This window comes from Dipteris shenzhenensis, chromosome 18 (genome assembly GCF_047967505.1).
Source record: "Dipteris shenzhenensis isolate YYH24624 ecotype China chromosome 18, Dip_SZ_1.0, whole genome shotgun sequence".
Taxonomy (NCBI): Eukaryota; Viridiplantae; Streptophyta; class Polypodiopsida; order Gleicheniales; family Dipteridaceae; genus Dipteris; species Dipteris shenzhenensis.
In genome coordinates this window covers 445,307-451,968 of record NC_141613.1, presented here as the reverse complement: position 1 = coordinate 451,968, position 6,662 = coordinate 445,307, and positions in this window count along the sequence as shown.

Below are 6,662 nucleotides of genomic sequence, written 5' to 3'. Positions count from 1 at the left end.
ATTTATAGGTTGGGATATTACATTTGCCGGACCCAGACTTTGATGGTCCACCCCAATGATGCCGATTGGGATGTCAGGCTTAACCTCTGTTTGTTGTGGGATGTTATTTTTCATGGGACAATCCATACAAGCATGTCCTATACCACATTCTCTGCAAAGTGGTTGGAAAGTAGCTGGGCTACCACGATGAGGGCACTCCATGATCTGGTGATTTTTGCCACAACTGTAGCACTTGATTGGTGCTTGTTATGTGTTGGGACGTTTGATTGGTGCTCGATATGTGTTAGGACATACTTGATTTGCATAAACTAGTATTAGATCCTCTCCACCTTCTACATAGTACACTAGGTACTGTGTTTCATACTCAAATGACTAGTCTACTTTCTCGGCTTGTAATTGATCTATTGGAATTGCCTGAGGAGCTGGATTTGGTGCTCTTGGATATGGTCGTGGATTCAGATTCTTGAGTAGTTGTGGGACTTGTGTCCGAAGGGGAGCAAGAGTTAGCCTTGGAGCTGGGGGTGCTTGTGCAAGTGCCGGTTGCCTGTACACTAGCATGGGTGCTGCTTGGTATTGTTGAGGTCGAGGCGGGGGTTGTTGTGCATGTTGAAGATGCAACTGTTTTCATCATGGCCACTGATGACGAAGATATGGCACCACAACCTTGGCGGTGGATTTGCTTGTGAAGTGATCCTGGCTCTTAGGACTGGGCACTTGTTTGCTGTATGATTGGCCATGCAATGTGGACACCAGACATTTTCTTGCCATGGATATGTTTGAGTTGGCAGCTGAGACAAGTGAAGTTTTTGTTCCATGGCCTGCATCATGTCTTCTTTCAGCTTCATGGTCATGGCCTCTAGGCGATCTTCATTTGATGTTTCATCAGTGGACTTTGATTTGCCCTTTTTCAAGTGCTTATCTCGTGCACTAGATTTGCTGTCATCACTACTAGTGTCAGAGTCCATCATGCCATCTTTGATGTCAATGGCTGCCGCATGAGTAGCACTGAATGTTTCATAGTTGCTAATCTTTTTCATATCCTTTCGGATTTTCTTTCTTAGTCCTACAATGAACTAGGCCATGAGGTACTTTGCATTTGGACATGGGTCACATTTGCTTATTAATCTTTTCATCTTACCCAAGTACGTGCGTACATCTTCTCGATGGCCTTGTTCGATCTTGCTTAGTTGGAGAGCGGGATCATCTTGTAGCCTCTCCATTTGAAAGCGTCTTTCAAATTCTGTTTGAAACAGGTCCCATGTGGCACGCTCTTCCACTAGAAGGTCTAGGTACCATTCAGACACTTCATTAGTTAAGGCCAGGGGAAACCAAGCCATCTTGGTTTCATGGGATTGATCTCCACCTGCTCGGCACGCTACATCAAAATGGTGGAGAAATCGGGCTGGATCTCCCCTACCATTATATTTGGGAAGTTCTAGTTTTCCCAAGGGGCATCTGCCTCGATTGTTATTATTTCTTTGATTAAAGAAATTTTCAGTCTCTACATCAAGGTCATCCCCATCATTGTCACGACGATGTCCAGCCATGTTGTGGCATGAAGGATTTAAAGGGAGTGATTGAATCTCAAGGGGGGATTTGGGGTAGAGCATTGTCAGGGGCGGTGGTTGCAGCGGAGTTGTATGTGGATTTGGCGAGCGTTGGAGTCGGAGGCATTAGTTGAAACGTAGCTGCATGTAGATTGGGCAAGATTTGCAAAGGGTGTCTCTACCCGCAAGTGTGGGTGTGGATGTAGTTTTGTTGGGAGGGTTAGAGTGGTGTTGGATTGTGTAGGGACCATCATGTTAATAATGTGCCTAAGATTGTCCTACGTGTGTAGGAATTGTGCCGTTGCAGACGAATCATTAATCGAAGGTCACGTCCTGAAGATAGAAGCGAATTTGTGTGAAACAAGGCCCACACGGGGGCACAAATGAGCGAGTGCTAGGGATGCCAAAATGGTGTGCAATGGGCTAGAAAAATACGCCATAGCATGGTGTTTTCGTGTGTGAAATCTTGGTTCAAACGGGGTCCAGTTTGGGTCCCAAATGGATGAGTGATTACAAAGGGTTAAAGTAGGGATAAAATTGGCTTTTTGGGGGGGGGTCTTAAGGGTGGTGTGAATGGAGTTTAAGTCCAATTGAGGGGTAGTAACTGACCTAGTTTAGTTGACCTAATTGGCCCAATTCGTCTAACTAACCTAACTATCTAGTTAGATGCGTAACAGTTAGTCTAACCTAACCTAATTATGGTTAGACTGATTGCGACTAACTAACCACAGTTAGTTGAGCTAACCTAGTACAATGAACTAACCTAATGGTCCAGTTAGTGTAACTAACTAACAGTTAAACTAACCTAAAGTTAATCTAACTAACCTATGTTATAGATAACCTAGCCTAGGTCAATAATACTAACCTAACTATAGTTAGTGCGATGGTTAGGTTAGGTTGGTTTTTTTTTAAATCTTTTTTTTTTTGGGGGGGGGAATGGTTTTGCACGGTGGCGGGGGGTGGGGGGTGGGTTCGCGTGATGACGGGGGGGTGATAGGGAGGGTAGAGGGAAGGGGAGGGTGGAGGGGAGGGGGAGGGGGGGGCAAAGGCTGAGGGTGTGAGAGGAGGGGAGGGGAGGGTGGAGGGCGGGTCACGGGCAGAGGTGAGGCGAGGGGCAGGTGGGTGGATGGGGAAGGGTGTGGAGGGGAGCAGGCGGAGGTGAGGCTAAGGGTGCGGGGAGCCAAATGTTGGCTCTTTTCCAACCATGGCTTCCATGGGAAGAGGTGCGTATTCTCACTATGCAAGGTTCCGAGGCTTTTTGTCACCTACAAATATATCGGGGTTGTCGTTTGTAGTATACGTGTAGTTTAGGACCTCGAGTCATATTCCGGTGAGAGATGTAGGCTTAAGTGTGGTAAGCAAACATAGTGCATGCATGTGTAAAAGGAACGTGTATCATCGTGATTGAGGTAATGAAAGCTTTCATGTTCATTGGGGGTTGCAGGCATCATTGGCGCATTGCTGGGATGCCTTTGCAGCAAGGCCCAAGGTTCAAGGTCCTTAAGCCCTTAGACTAGGGAGAGGCTCATGAAAGAGAGAGAGAGAGAGAGAGAGAGAGAGAGAGAGAGAGAGAGAGAGGGGGGGGGGGGGAAAGAGAGAGAGAGAGAGAGAGGGGGGGGGGAAAGGGGGGTGGTGAAGGGCGACAGGGAGTGGTGGAGGGGGTGGTGGAGAGGGAGGGAGGGAAAGGTTGGGGGTGGAGGGTGGAGTGGGGGTGGAGGAGATGGAAGGGGGGGGAGGTGGAGATGGAGGAGGGGGTGGGGGGGGAAGAAAGGGTGGTGGTGATGGAGGGGAGGGTGGGGGAAAAAGGGGGGGTGGTGGAGATGGAAGGGGTGGAGGGTGGAGGGGGAGATGTAGGAGGGAGAAAGGGAAAAAAGAAAAAAACTTGACGGATGGAAAACTTTGATAGAAAATGGAAAACTTTGATGGAAATCCAAAGGGAGGAAGAGATGGTCACCTGAACGCTCTCCAAGTCTTTCTCGATGTAACAGGATTGTTGAGGACCAATGGATGGTGGGTGGATGGCTAGGTTATCGCTGCAAGATGGGCTTGAAGTAACTTACCATGTGAGGATGGGAGTAGGGTGGTGGTCGATGGAGAGGGAGGAGTGTCTTGCGTAGGGCTCGAAATGGGGAAGAGGATGGAGGCAAGATGTGAAATAAAAAGTATGAGAGGGATGGGTGCTCTTTTATAGGGAAGGAGGGGGAGCTATGGATTTAGTCAAACACATGTGCACCTTTCAATTTGTCCAAGTTTGACTAGGGAGGTGGTTTTAATTTTTCTTTTGCGCTATGGTATCTTTAATCATCGATTGCCCATAACTTTTGGTGGTTGTGTCAGAACGTGCTTCCGTAAAAAAAAGAAATGTTCAAAATTTCAAGCTCTACACTTTGATAACCATCACCTAGCCTGATTTTTTTCTTAAGGTAAAACATGCATTTTCCTAAACCGATAATGAAGAGTTTCACATAAGAGCTTATCATTTTTGTTAACTTGAGGTGGAAAAATTTTAGGTCTCCTAGCTCGAGTGATATGTTCATGAAAGTTGGAAGTAGTTTGTTTTTTACACATACCTGCATATGTTTACTTGTTACTTGAGATGCTAGTCTCCCCAGCAGTGGTGCCAAATGTTGGTTCTTTCCCACGACTTCCGCAAGAAGAGTAGGGTATTCTCAGTATGCAGGGTTCCGAGGCTTTTGTTCACCTACAGATATATCAGGGTTGTCGTTTGTAGTATATGTGTAGCTTAGGACCTCGAGTTGTATTTTGGTGAGAGACATAGGCTTAAGTGTGGTAAGCAAACATAGTGCATGCATGTGTAAAAGAAACGTGTATCATCATGGTTGAGGTAATGAAGGCTTTTGTCTTCATTGGGGGTTGCAGAGTTTAGGAGGAGTTTAAGGGTTAGAAGTAGGTTCCAGGGTTTAGAAGAGGTTCTAGGGTTAGAAGGAGTTCCAAGGTTTAGAATGAGGTCCAAGATTTAGAAGGAGGTTCCAAGGTTTAGAGAGGGATTCCAGAGTTTAGAAGGAGGTTCCAAGGTTTAGAGTAGGGTACATGGTGGAGAACTCATCTCCCTTGTAGATCATGGAGATTAAGGGTTGAGGAACTAAGGGTTTAGGGGGAGCATAGGAGTGGGAGAGGAAGAAGGTGTAAGAGCATGGGGGAAAGAAGAGAGAGGAGGGAGGAGGAGGAGCAAGAGGAGGGGGGAGGAGGGAGGAGGAGGAGGAAGAGGGAGGAGGAGGAGGAGGGAGGAGGAGAAGGGAGGAGGAGGAGGGAGGAGGAGAGGGAGAGGATGGGTTGCAAGGTTGGAGGAGAGGGGAGGAGGAGTTGCAAGGTTAGGACATGCTTTTGGATGTGGAGTGCAAGGAAGCATGGACACTTGAGACCATTGTTTGGAATACCAAAGTAGAACTCAACACAATGCCCCAAAGAGTGTGGGCTTCATTCCATTATGTTGTATTTATACAAGTTAGAGAGCTTCTCTCTCTGCATGTAGGAATTGTAAGACATTCTCTCTCTACATGTAGAACTGGTATATAGAAGTTGCATGTAGAAGTTGCATCATGTAGAACTCGCATGTAGGAGTTGCATGTAGAACTCGCATGTAGGAGTTGCATATAGAACTCGCATGTAGGAGTTGCATGTAGAACTCATATGTAGGAGTTGCATGTAGAACTTGCCTGTAGGAGTTGCATGTAGAACTTGCATGTAGAACTTGCATGTAGGACTTGCATGTAGAACATGCATGTAGGACTTGCATGTAGGAGTCGCATGTAGAACTCGCATGTAGGAGTTGCATGTAGAATCGTATGTAGAACTTGCATGTAGAACATGCAAGTTGGATTTCTAAGAGGGATTATTTCTAGCCTTATGCAAGTACAAGCGAAGCGTTGCCGCTACTCTACACACACATTTTGTTCTACCTTAGTCCATGTTGGCACAGAGACAACACTGACCATCGTAGCTTCAACTTCCCTGGCATCTGCCCTAGACGAGTGTTGAACAGAAGCACCATCTTCGAAGCAAAATCCATCCTCCGCTTCCACCTTTGCTTGAATGAGTTAGATAGTCTCTCTTCAGCCGCATATCGTCCAACTGATCCAAAACATCCAACCGAAACACCTTAGATTCCTACGGAAGAAGCCTATCCTCCATCGTAATCCAGAAGCTAGGAACGATATGCTTGATTGGCATAATTGCTTCTAGCCCAAATGCCAATTTGAATGGAGTCACCCCAGTTGCCACCTTAAAGGATGTGCGATAAGCCCAGAGTGTTGCCAACAACTTATCATCTGAATCTGTGTGGTGCTCATAATAGGAAAATAAGTCGCTTGAATGTATGATTTGTCGATTCACCCAACCCATTAGCCTATGGATAGTAGGGAGAAGACTTCTTGTGAATCACCATATATAGAATGAATTCATCTACTTAATGACTTTGTTGACAAAGTGGGTCCCCTTGTCACTGACCATTTCAATTGGGTAACCAAACCGGGTGAACACATCGCGGTATAGGCATTTTGCAACCGAATTTGCAGTATTATCCCGCAAAGCCTAGGCTTCCACCCATTTGGTATAGTAATCAGTTGCTACCAGCATGTAACAATTCCAGCTGCAGGCTTGAATGGACCCATGAAGTCTAGACCCCACTTCTAAAATGGCTCCAGTGGTGGTAAGATGGGGTTAAGTGGCATTCGATTGCAATATATAGGTTGGCCCAAACGTTGGCAAAGGTCCCCCACAAAATGACCACCCGAAACCCTGCCATGAGCTTCCATGAGCACTACCTCCTACTCATGAGGCTGAACACACCACAATAGGGCCTCCGTCAAATGCCGTCAATACAGCTGGCCTAATACTGCTTCAAAAGAGCAGCTCTGTAGTGCCAATCGCTTCCTTTAGTCTCTATTCATGTACTTCGGCATTATGCCGATAGTCAAGAACAAGAGCATCTCATCATACCATGACCACGGGCCTTCCGAAACCACTTCGGATTCCACCTCGATCGGATTCATTGCATATGACTAGCACTCATTCGTTGCAACACACACCATCATCTATCTATCTTAATCACCACCACTTTGTCGGGATCCACTGCAATTCCCTTGGCCAAGATGA